The sequence below is a fragment of the Myotis nattereri genome (assembly GCF_964212035.1).
Source record: "Myotis nattereri genome assembly, chromosome: 1".
Lineage (NCBI taxonomy): Eukaryota > Metazoa > Chordata > Mammalia > Chiroptera > Vespertilionidae > Myotis > Myotis nattereri.
In genome coordinates this window covers 27,265,204-27,278,562 of record NC_138075.1, presented here as the reverse complement: position 1 = coordinate 27,278,562, position 13,359 = coordinate 27,265,204, and positions in this window count along the sequence as shown.

Below are 13,359 nucleotides of genomic sequence, written 5' to 3'. Positions count from 1 at the left end.
ATCCAGGGCCTGCACCAATCCAAGACCAGCCCTCTCATCCTCTGCTCGGTCTTGGATGCCTTAGGAGGCTGCCTTCCCCAGGCCCAGCGAGTCACCTCCGCTCCTAAACCCTCACTCGGGGTGAAACGAATCCAGCGGTGCCTTTCTTTCCCAGACATCGGTGGCACATCCCAAGGGGTTGTGGGATAGTCTAGGGGCGGGTGTGTCACTGGCCTCTAGGAAGCGATGTGTCCACGACTCTTTTCCCAGGAGATGAGGTGCCCATGTCCTTCTCGCCTGTGCTGGGGAAACCCATGTCCTATCCCCAAACCTGGGTGGTAGGGTCCCCGGGGAAGAACACGCTTACCTCCATAGGGAAGAGCCTGCAGGGATGGCTGAGGGGCTCTCAGGAAGGGCAGCTCTGAGGGCACCTTGGTTGTGAAGGTTTGTGTCCAGACTCGCTGGCCAGCAGCCCGGGGAGCCCCATAGCTGGGAAACTTCTGAGCAAGAAGCAGGAATGCACCGGCTTTTCCTTCCAACTTCTTGACAGCTCTACTTTTGTTCTGTGCCTGTGTGTCTCTGGCAGGGAGCCGGGCTCTGGACAAACTGCAGCCTTGGAGAGAGAGGCGGAGACAGGCATGCCTGGGGCAGGCTCACAGAATGTGGCCCTCTGAGCCTCCCTCCTCTCATCCCAGCCATAGGGTAGGACCTTCAGAGGGGACAAGGGACCAGTCTTCAGAAACACACTTGCCTCTTGGCTGGGTTGGACCTTACCAGGCCTGGGTGGGGTCTCATGGTTCCGTATTTGCTGAAATGGGAGATCAGGCTTTTTGTGTGGAACTCTAGAGGGCAGGGTAGCCACTGTGGGGTAGAGGTGGGGATGGATTTTGAGTTGGTATGAGGAAGCGCCTAAAAATGAGTACACTCCAACAAGGCCCCAGGGGCCTTGGGAATCCTGCATTAAGGGTTGGGTGGCAGGATCCTCTCCACCTGGGGCTACATGAAGAATCAGGTGGATGAGCAGTAGTCTAGGAAGTAACCTGCGTCTGGCTGATGGAAGGCTACCCTGGCCCATTCTGCAGGAGCCTCATGCAAGTAACTAGCCCATTTGATAATGAGTAATACACAGCATCAAATTAAATTCACTATAAAGTAAAAGAGGAAAAGAGTAGCAAAAGTTTCCAACAATTGCCAGGAAAACATTGCCACAGAGCAAATAAAAACTGTCCAAACATTATGCCATTGAATTAAAAAACCCAACAACCTGAATGCAGTAATTACTTTCTTGAAGGAAGAAGGCAAAATAGCAATGCAAAAACACAATAAAAAATTACCATTTTTGAACCCCTAAAGGTAAATAGTTGATTCAGGTAAGGACCATCAATAGATGCTAAAACCGTTGGGTAAAAAGTAATTGAGGACCGGAGTATTCCTCTGGTGATAAAGTATCACTAGTCACCTTATAGATTAATTAATAATTACAGAGGGAAGATATGTACTTTTACATTGGCCAAACCTGGCAGTTTTCCCCCTAAGCAAGTGATTAAAGTTGGCATTCTCAACAGCATGACCACCTAAAATCACGTGCCTCTTGATGGAATGCAATATGAAATACACAATATAAATATAGTAAAAAATGCTTACTCTGAATCTCATCAAGTCTTTAGACTGAACTGGCGATTTATTGGAAGTACAAGTGTTAGGCAAACAAACAAAATATATATAAAGAACGAATCAGAATCTAGAATATGGGACATTTTACAAAATAACTGGCATATCATCCTAGCCAGTGTCTCTCACATCGATGTTTCTCTTTCTCTGTCTCTCCCCCTCCCTTCCACTCTCCTTAAAAAAAAATCAATGGAAAAATATCCTCAGGTAAAGATGAACAACAAGAACAATAAAATAATAACTGGCATGTTCTCTTAAACAAATAATTATTGCAACAAAACTGGCTGTTCTACATTTCAAGAACAAAGAGACATAACCAAATGCAATGTATGGTTGGATACTGGGTTAAAAGGATATTTAAAAACATGTTGAGGAGTAATTGGGAAAATTTGAATATGGACTGTATATTGATATTGTAGATGGTATTGTGGAATTATTAGATTAGCATTGTGGTTATTTAGGACAATGTTCTCATTTTAGAAATGCAGGCTGATGTCTTAATGGGTGAAGTGTCACGATGTCTGCAATTTATGTGAAAATGGTTTGGAAAAACGTGTTTGTGTATTGTGTGAGTGTAGAGAGAGGAAAAGCAGATGTGGCAAAATGATAACAATTGTTGAAACTGTGTGCAAGATATATGGATACTCATTGCATTATTCTTCCAATATGTTGGTCAGTTTGCAATTTTTCAAAATAAAAAGTTGAAATGAAAAGGACACAGGAAAGAGATGGTGAGATGACAGGAGGAGATGTAGCATGTCTGGAAGAACTCAGGAAATACACCATATCAGAGTGCTAAAGATGAAATGGAAGGAATACAAATAAAAGACAATTAAGAACATCATAGCAAGGGACATGGAAGAGAGACATGAGGAAGGCAAGCAAAATGGAATGGCAAAAAAGAGTTAAAAAAAGACCAGAGAGAAAAAGATTTAGAATCAAGGAATACAGATTCAACAGATACATCATTGGAGCCTCCATAGAAGAAAACCAAAATGATGAAACAGGTCAAATACGAATATGATCTTCTGAAATAAAGAAGACTTTAATTTATACCATGTATTAGAAAATATTAATCCAGAAGAGTTTATCATTGAAGATGATCAATCAAGTAAAATGATCAAGTCAATTATAAGGGACAAAACCCAGGTCTTTACAGCATTCAATACCAGAAGCTATTGGTGCAATACTTAAATGGTATTACAGGAAAAAAAGGTGTGTTACCCAAGGATTTTATATCTAGCTAAATTACCTTTCAACTATAAAGACCACAGATAGTCTTGAACATGAAAGAATTTAGAGAATGTTCTTTTCCTGAGGAAACTACCAGTGGGTGAATGTCAGCCAACTAAGAATTAATTGGGAAAACTATGGAAAAAAATATCAACAGCAAAATTTGAATACATTTACTGTGGACTAACGCTAAATTGAGAGTGATTGAGAAGGATTTGAAATGATGTCACCTGACACTATGTAAACAATATACTTAAACATTGGTAGAGGAAGGAGGAAAATAGGTGAGAGGTAAAATTTACTTATTGCTCCATCTGTAATAATTGGTACAAGTTCAGTGTTCCAAAAACATTCCTCAACCAGCCAAATCTATACTAATAAAAGGGTACTATGCTAATTAGACCGGATCAACTGGCCTGATTGCCACCTAACTGCTCTGGCTGTCTGACTTCATTATGGACAAAGCCACGGTGGCGGGGGCTGAGGCAGAGGCAGTTAGGGGTGATAAGGTCAGCAGGGGAACAAGCAGTTAGGGGCAAGATCAGGCTGGCACAGGGGACAAGCTGTTAGGGGTGAGATCAGGCTGGCACGGGGGAGCAAGCAGTTAGGGGCGAGATCAGGCCGGCACGGGAGGGCAGTTGGGGGTGATCAGGCTGGCAGGGGAGCAGTTAGGCGGCAATCAGGCCAGCAGGCAGAGGCAGTTAGGGGCAATCAAGCAGGCAGGCAGGAGAGCGGTTAGGAACCTGTGGTCCCAGATTATGAGAGGGATGTCCGACTGCTGGTTTAGGGCCTAAACTGGCAGTTGGACATCCCCCAAAGGGCCCCAAATGGGAGAGGGTGCAAGCCAGGCTGTGGGACATCCCCCCTCCCTATGCACGAATTTTGTGCACTGGGCCTCTAGTAATATAATAAGCACTTTTTAAAAGACAAAGATTAACTATGAGAAAGACATTATTTATTTTTTTTTTTAAATATATTTTATTGATTTTTTACAGAGAGGAAGGGAGAGAGATAGAGAGTTAGAAACATCGATGAGAGAGAATCATCGATCAGCTGCCTCCTGCACATCTCCCACTGGGGATATGCCCGCAACCCAGGTACATGCCCTTGACCGGAATCGAACCCGGGACCTCTCAGTCCGCAGGCCGACGCTCTATCCACTGAGCCAAACCGGTTTCGGCGAGAAAGACATTATTGACTAAAGTACGGTAGAAGAGGAGAGGAAGGAACGGAGAGGAAATGTGTTTCCTTTTTTGTTGTTCACAGTAAGGAACTAATGTCTATTTGTTAAATAATAGAAAACTCAAGGTATTAGTTAAAGCTTTCATTATAAAAGAGCAAAACTGAAATCTTTTGAAATTTGAGAATTACAGCAACCAAGACAACAGACTACAGAGTTTAAGTTTTTAATTATTTATTTATTTTTTAAATCTATTTGATTGATTTTTTTACAGAGAGGAAGGGTGAAGGATAGAGAGTTAGAAACATCAATGAGAGAGAAACATTGATCAGCTGCCTCCTGCACACCCCCTACTGGGGATGTGCCTGCAACCAAGGTACATGCCCTTGACCGGAATCGAACCTGGGACCCTCCAGTCCACAGGCCGATGCTCTATCCACTGACCCAAACTGGTTAGGGCAGTTTAAGCTTTTAAAAAATGATAAAAGCAGAAAGTAACATAATGTTAATATGATAGAACCAAGGCTAACATGTGACATATCAATAAATGTTGAAATAGATTTAGCTCATCTATTATTATTTTTTTATTCTCCTTTTTGTTGTTGGGGCCAGCAGATGAGAGAGAGAGAGAGAGACAGTGAGAGAGAGAGAGAGAGAGAGAGAGAGAGAGAGAGAGAGAGAGAGAGGAGAATGAGAGTTAATTCATCTATTAAAATAAAAAAGATATTCAGGCTCTTCCCAGGCAAAACCCACCTTTATACTGTATAAAGCAAATGATCCATCTAAGACAAAGTATTTTCTGAAGGGCTGAAAATAGAAGTATGTACAAAGGTATATGAAACAAATCCAAACAATAGAAAGCACAGGTGATAACCTTACTATCACATACAGTGAGAATGAAGAAACGCACTTTATAAGGCTCAGAGATGCAAGTCACAATGAGAAAGAAAGCCTATGTACCAAATACGAAAGCATAATATTCATAAAGCTAAAGTTACAGGAGATTCAGGGGGAAAACAGACAAGCAAATAAATAGTAGGACACTTGAACTCAGCTATAGGTCATCAGGAAAAAATGAAAGGGAAATAGAAGACGAAAACATCAGAGAAGCAGATACATGTTTACAATTTTTTATTCGGAAATTTCCATAACTTTTCAAAGTTTGGAAAGGTGATATAATACATGCACTGTATATTAACTAATATTCATCTTGAGGCCCGGGGCCGTACCATGGTCAAACGCTTCAACATTTCTGCAGTGAATCACATGATGAATAAGTAAATCAAGACAACAGATAGCCCCACACCAGTAAAGAGTAAGATTTGTGCCCTAGCTGGTTTGGCTCAGTGGATAGAGCATCGGTCTGTGGATTGAAAGATACCAGGTTTGATTCCGGTCAAGGGCACATGCCCAGGTTGTGGGCTCGATCCCCAATAGGGGGCGTGCAGGAAGCAGCCTATCAATGATTCCCTACCATCATTGATGTTTCTATTTCTCTCTCACACTCCTTCTTTGAAATCAATAAAAATATATATAAAAAAAGAATAGGGTTTGTTGTCAAAGTAATCACAAACATTTAGATTTTAGAGCATTTTGGGTCGGGGAATTGCAGAATTGGAAGGGTAAAACTGTATTTGATTTCGCATAGGGAAAACTTTGAACTTCTCACTGTCTTAAAAAAAAAAAAAGTGCCTGTCAGTAGGGCTTGGGTGGGTGGGATCGGTTTCAGCAGAGATGACCATTTTTCAGGGGATTCAAGTACCAAGTGGGGACCTGGACAAGGACACTAGTTGAGATTCTAGGGTTAGGCCAGCTGGGGGTGGGATATGTTTGTGAAGAGGGGATGAATAGGAGGGGCTCACACAACCCTACGCATCATCTGTTCGTATATCTCTGTTGAGATTGAGGCCAAAGTGGTACTAGTTCAGCGTTCTAACACGTGGTTGGGAAATGTGCATGCTAGCTGCTACATCAGCAGAGTTAGAAAGCACACTCTTTAGTTCACTCTCAGGATTGATACCATTCCAAAACAAACATGAAATGTGCTAAAGAGCAGCTAGCATGTCCTCCCTCCTCCTCCAGCTGGAGCAACAACCCCTTCCCACCCCCCGGGGTACTACTGAACTCTTCCTGTCCCACAAAGCACACCTGCAAATGTCTGAACTTGATGCTGCATAGCTGGGGGTCTCAGCAGGTTTTCAGGTGGCCGCAGTGACACTGCTCCTAGAGAACCTGGCCTGTCTCTGAGAGCGGCTAGGTCAGGTGGAGGCCCTGAGGTCTTTCAAGGACCATGGGGCGAGATCAGGCAGGCATGGGGGAGCAAGCAGTTAGGGGCAAGATCAGGCCGGCAGGGGAGGGCAGGGGAGGGCAGGGGAGGGAATCCATGATTATGAGCTAGAACTGGGGGATGGGAAAGACAACTCCCTGTGTCTTACAAGGCTTCCTGAAGTTCTTCAGGATCCTCCTACAACCACTCAGGCTGGGGGTACTGGCACTCTCCTCATGGTGCCTACACCACTTGGCCTGGAAAATGGGGAGGCTGGTGGAGTGAAAGTCAGCTTCACCCCTGAGACACTTATCACCAGCTTGTAGATGTGAGCAAATATTCCATGGCCAGGAACGGGCAAAGTGCATGGGAGACTAAAGGTCCCATGCAGACAGTGTGGGATTCGCAGGGTCAGGGTTTCTTTATAACATTGATTGCTTTAAGGCTTACACAAAATTACACAAGTCACACGGGTCTGTTTTGGAGCAGGCAGAAAATAAAGATAAGCACAAAGAAGAAAACAAGACTCTCGCCACCCAGAGAGAAGCATGGTTCATATTTTAGCCTGCCGGTTTCCAACAGGGTTCCTGGGGGACCCAGGCCTCTGTGGTGGAGGTGCTTCCAAGACTCCGTAAATGCTAGTTAGGATCTAATCAAAGAAACAGAAGAGATTTGGACCATATAACAGCTGCAATGAGCAAATGTGCAGGTGAGCGCAGATGAGCAAGAACCTCATGGAGACCGCCAACCTAGGAATGTGTGGGCCTCTCTCTCTGCCGGCCTTGAACCTGGCCTCTCCTGCTACCTCTGGTGCTAACTTGCACTTGTCATCAATGTGGCTTGGTGGGCAGGCTGGGGCCCTGTAGACCTGCAGGCCTACTGTGGGAAATCACATAGGAGCACACTCTAGGGCAGCACACAGTATGGTTCTGGGTTACAGGCCAAGATAGTTCAGGGCCTTCCCTTCTGCCACAAACGGTCACCCTACCTGGGGCAATCGTGGTGTGAATTTGTATCACATCATGGTGCCATTGCATCACATCATGGGCCATTTTAGCACTAGTCTTGTTTTTATTATTGAGATATCTCACAATAGAAATATCTTCATATGGAAATACCTTTGAATAAGTGGCAGGATGATAATGCTGAATATTAACCTTCCCGTCCCTAAGCTCACATGGCCTTGCATCCCTCGGCCCTTCCCTGCCTGGCTGGGACCTTCTTAGGTCTTCAGAGGAGGATTTCAGAAATGCAGAGAGAAGCATGTGGATACTCGGCTTTTTATTTGAAACTCAAAACAGAGAGCAGAGTCATCAGTGTATGGGTGGCAGTTATGTGCTGGGAAGGTAGGAGATGAACATGGATACGGACAAGAGGTCTGGGGTCAGAGCTCCGAGGCTCATCAGCAATTAGAGTTGAGGAAAAGGAAGAAGACCTAGCAAAGAAGATGGAGAAAGAATGCTCAGCGAGGCAGCAGAAACCCAGGAGAGGCTGTGCCAAGACTTCATGAGAACTTCGCTGACTGGAGGTTCTGCTTCGAGTGGACTGCCTGCTGGGAGATGGGCTCCCGAGAGGAGGCGCAGGAAAGCTGACCTGCATCCTTGGGCTCCTTACGCCAAGCTCACCCTTCAGGTCCCTCACCGTCCATCTTCAGGAGAGACGGAATCGGGGGAGGGAGCTGGGCTGGGACAATTACACCAAAGCCAAGGGAATGGAGATACCCCTGCACCTCCCTTTACCTTCCTCTTCTGAGAAACAAGCAGGGGTTAAACTCAGTTTAATCCCATGAGTCTCATCATCAGCATAACCTTCCCAAAGCACAGCTCCCCCCCCCCTCTCTCCCCCCTCTCTCTCACCATTTAGCAGCCCCCCCCCCCCCCCGCCCCACAGGATTCAAATCCAAATTCTTTTTTGTTCTTAATCCTCACCTAAGGATATTGTTCCCATTGGTTTTTAGAGAGTGGGAGGGGAAGAGACAGAGAAACATGGTTGTGAGAGACACATTGATTGGTTGCCTCCTGCATGTGCTCTGACCAGGGCAACCAGGTGCGTGCCCTTGACTGAAATTGAACCTGGGACCCTTCAGTCCGAGGGCCGACACTCTACCCACAGAGCCACGCGGGCTAGGGCCAAATCCAAACTCTTTAGGAACATATCCAAGGTCTTCTATGACCTGACACCGTTTCGAAGTCCGCCCACTCTGTTAGGGGTTCGCCTGGCCTTGGAGAGAAGCATTTTCTCCCTCCCTCCCGAAGGTTTGCCACATTTGTGTGTACTCAGTGGAGGCAGTCAATACGCATCTGGCAACCTCACAGAACATGGTTCACGGCCTCTTCAGCTCTCTGTTTGCCAGGTGGCTTCCCTCCCAGATAGAAATCTCCCGGAGGACAAGCAGAGATAGGTGTGGGTGCACCAGCCCAGCAGCTCTGGGCGCTCAACTGCAGTGGACCATTGTCAGGGTTGGAACTCCCAGAGGCCACCATCTTGCTTGCTCTGGGCACAGAACCCAGCTAAATGTGGAAAAGAATTCTTATTTTTGTTATCAGTCTTCAACATTCACATTTGGAAAGCTGTTTTATTGTGAGGGAAGGATGCCTTCCAGGCAAAGGTCAGATGGGTTCCCGTCTGGGGAGCAGTTAGTTACCCAGTGTCAAGGGCGGCAGGCCAACCCCAGCCTGCTGGTTTGCTGGGGTGTTTCTCAGCATATAGAAGGGTTCAGGAATCTGGAGAAGGGGCTGCGTGTAAATTAATAAAGAGACTAGACATGAAATATAAATTTGGAAGGCATTTTGGGGAGCCAGAGGAGACTTAGCGATAGCAACCAAGTTCTCTGAATCTCTGGACCCCTAGCTTTTTATTAACACAAATTGCCCTAAAACAAAGCAGATATACATATCAAAGGTAAGGTTTAGTATAGAGTAGGCATTGTCAGGTTGGGAGAAGTGCCTTTGGCTGTCAGGTAGCAGGCAATAATATATGCAAATCTTTAGGTTTGGGGAAATGCTTTCAGCTATTCTAGCAGCAGGTAATATGATTTAGCCCTGCTGAATATAGAAGCCCAGCAACCTTTTGAGGACTTCTTGCATTTATGACCTGCTGGAATTAGCTTCCGGCACTGGTTCCTGCCTGTTTAAGTCTGATCTGACTCTTCAGTTTTCTATAAATTCTGCGAGAACCCCTCTCTTCTTTCAACAACCCCCTTTTTTTGGTTAAAGACCATGAAAGTTTATTTCTATGCTTTTCAGCCAGGTACAAAAGCATGATTGGATTGAATTCCCCTTGGTGGGAGAGAGATATAATCCGTAGAAGTTAATGGGAAATGGGTACTTACGCATGCATTGTATTATTCTTCATAACATATGCATGCATTATTTAGATGTAGAAAATACTGCATAATACATATACACACGAAAAAAGTCACTGGAATGAATTGGAAATCTAGTGTCAGTGAACTCAGATTTCTAAATTCAACTCTGTTCATGTGGGGAGAAGTAAACTGGTCCTACTTTCATTGATATGGTTCTGGATCAGGACTAAAGAAACAGTCCTGACAGCACCACACTGGACCTAGTAAGTGTTTTTGTGCCGTGGAAATGCTGGGGCACACCATCAGCTGTGACAGCCGCTCAGAATTCCGAAATCAAGTAATCACGGCACAGCATTATCAATAAGGAGTGATGTGTTATCTCCATTATAAATCCTTACATTTGCCTCTCAAAAAGTTGTCCATTTAGGGAAATGCAGAAGAAAACTAAGTGAGAAGAAATATAAGAAAATTTTGCTGCCAAAACCGGTTTGGCTCGGTGGATAGAGCGTCGGCCTGCGGACTCAAGGGTCCCAGGTTCGATTCCGATCAAGGGCATGTACCTTGGTTGCAAGCACATCCCCAGTAGGAGATGTGCAGGAGGCAGCTGGTCGATGTTTCTCTCTCATCGATGTTTCTAGCTCTCTATCCCTCCCTCTTCCTCTCTGTAAAAAATCAATAAAAATATATTTTTTTAAAAAAAGAAAATTTTGCTGACAAGGTCAACAAGATAATTAAAAGTACATTTGGACATTGTCTTATACCGATTGCTTGTAAACAATCTCTTTCCTTGGTTACATGCGAATGAGTAAAGCTTTATATGAGTACATGTAGGAAATTCCTTATTTGAGCATAAAGAAATATATAATTTTGGTTTTTATTAAATAGGGAATCCCTACTCCAACTAAACATATGTTAAAACAGGCTTGAAGGGACCCCAAATTATCATGAGTTTCCCCAGAACCCAAATGTTTTCATCTGAGTCTGGGGAGGAGTGCAGGCTGGTCTATCTTTACATTCCCTGTAGCTCCGGGAGCGCAGTTAAATAAAGTATTGCTACAATGGCAGTGATATTGTGATAGTTAAATGGATCAAATCAACATGCTGTACACCCCAAACTCATACACAATTTTACATGTCAATTATATCCCACATAAAAGAGAAAAAATGATTGCTTTGTGCCTGGTAGATCACATTCTATGTTTACCAGATAAATCCATTGACAAAAATCTTAGCCGCCCTTACCGAGTCTGCCACCAGATGGCAGCAAGGCACCTCTTATGGGATTGCCTTGCACCTGGGGACTGCTGGGGGGTTGGGTGTGGGGTGGGGAGTACATAGGGGTGTGTGTGTAGAGGCTGAGATCCATTATGCCTGAAATACTAGGCTAAGTACTCAGACATGAAAATTTCATTTAATCCTCATATCTATGAGGTAGGAATTAATATCTGCCTCATTTTGCAAAAGAGATAATTGAGGTTTAGGGAGGTTAAGAATTTGGCTAAGGTCATATACAGAACCTTAAACTGTGGCATCAACAGAATACAGAGCCTGAGATCTCCACCACTGTGTCTTAGAGCTTTCCCAAAAATGTGTACATAAATTGTATGTGTTGTGGGCAAATCCCAGAGATTGCACTTTCTTATCTTTTAAATGAATTCTAGAGTAAAACTGACAAGTTCTAGAAAAAATGTTGGATTTTGATTAAGAATTGCATTTAATTTATAAAACTCCATGGGCAGATTTACCATTTACACAATATTTAGAATTCCTATCTAGAATTATGGCAAATCTTCCCTTAGATATTCAAATTATTTTTGTGTTGCCCTGAAATTAAATGTGCCAATTCTAAATGCACAGATCTTACACCTTTCCTGCTAACTTTGCTCCTAAGTACTTCACAGTTTTGGTTGCCATTTAAAATGGACTTTCCCTCCAGTTTTCATTTTTTTATTGGATATTTCTGTTCTATGTCAAGGTAACTGGTTCTTGAATATTATATTTTATTTATTCACTGTATCAAATCATCTTATTTTCTATGATTGAGGTAAAATTAAAAAAAATTGAAGTAAAGTTTATATAACATAAAATTAACCATTTTAAAGTAAATTCAGTGACACCCAGTACATTCACAATGTTGGGCAACCACCTCCTCTGCCAGCTCCCAAACATCTAATCCCCTTGAAGTGAAACCCCAGCCTCATTAAGCCGTTACTCCCCATGAACCACCTTATTTTCTTGAATGGATTCTTAGAAACCAGGGCTGTGAAACCCATGGCCATCACCGGGCCATGTGGCAGTGCCACCAGGTGGAAGTGGTTGGGATGCAATGCGACGAATCAGACTTGTGGATCTCCTCATCTCCTGAGTCATGGGAAATCCCACAGCTGTGGGCTTTCCCAACCTTCCTCCCTTGCAGCTAGCCCTCCCCACTCCCAAGGTAAAGCTGAGGCCTTGCCGACTTACTGCCTGGACCCCTCGCTTCTTCTCTTGCTAGAAACAACTCCTCAGACTTCCAGGAGTTTTCATGGAAAGCCCCGGATGTGTTCTGGCGTGATCCAGGTAGGGAAATGATATGGGTCCAGCCCCATTCTCGGTCTGCCTGAAAAGACAGATAGTTCAATATATTCACTCTGAAATGACCCTCAGGCCTCCTTTGGCCGGTCACAAGCCTGAGTCTTGCTGCCAAGGATAACTGGTGCTTTCGCATGGCTGGAGCCCAGCTAGTGCTGCCAGGGCTGGCCAAGGAGCCCTGGGCTTGAGGAAGGTGGAGGGGGAAGTTGGGGGGCAAACACTCCCCAGGTTTGTCTTGTGCTTTTCAGTGCTCAGGGTATATTTGCATAATATTTTCATATATAAACTGAAATTAATCCTTTAAAAAAACAGATTTTTAAATTGATTTTTACAGAGAGAGGAATGGAGAGGAAGAGAAACATCTATGTGAGAGTGAAACATGGATTGGCTGCCTCCAGCTCACCCCCTATTGGGCATCAAGCCAGCAACTTGGGCCTGTGCCCTGACAGTGAATTGAACCAACAATGTTTCCATGCACAGGACAATGCCCAACCAACTGAGTCACACTGACCAGGGCCTGAAATTAATTCTTTTATTATTATTATTATTTGTAAAATCCTCACCTGAGGAGTGAGGATCCCCCCCCCCCCCCATTGATTCTAGAGAGAGTGGAAGGGAGGAGAGAGGGAGAGGAGAGGGAAAGGAAGAGGAAGAGGAGGAGAGAGAGAGAAGGAGAGAGAGAAACATCGATGTACAGAGACCCAACAATTGGTTGCCTCGCATACCGGCCCTGACTGGGGGTGGGGATCGGACCTGCAACCCAGGTATGTGCCCTTGACCAGAATTAAACCGAAGACCCTCCAGTGTGAAGGCCTTCACTCTAACCATTGAGCAGCCAGGACCTGAAATTAATTCGCAAGTAAATTTCCTGATTAGTGATTAACAGACATTTGCTTCAAAACCCCTGCAGTGACATTTGACCCATACTAAAGGTCCTGCCCAAAATGTCCATGCCTAAAAGACAACCCTGGGTTTAAATAGCCCATCATGTTTATTTCTATTTTTGTTTTACAGGGTTAATACATAGAAATACTATCATGTTTTATAGGTTCAATAATTGTCTTGTGGCTGTACTGCCAATAATGACCCTTCTTGCCTCGGTGGCCTGGCTGTAACGGCCCATAGGGTTAGTTGGTGGGCCAGGGTTCCTAT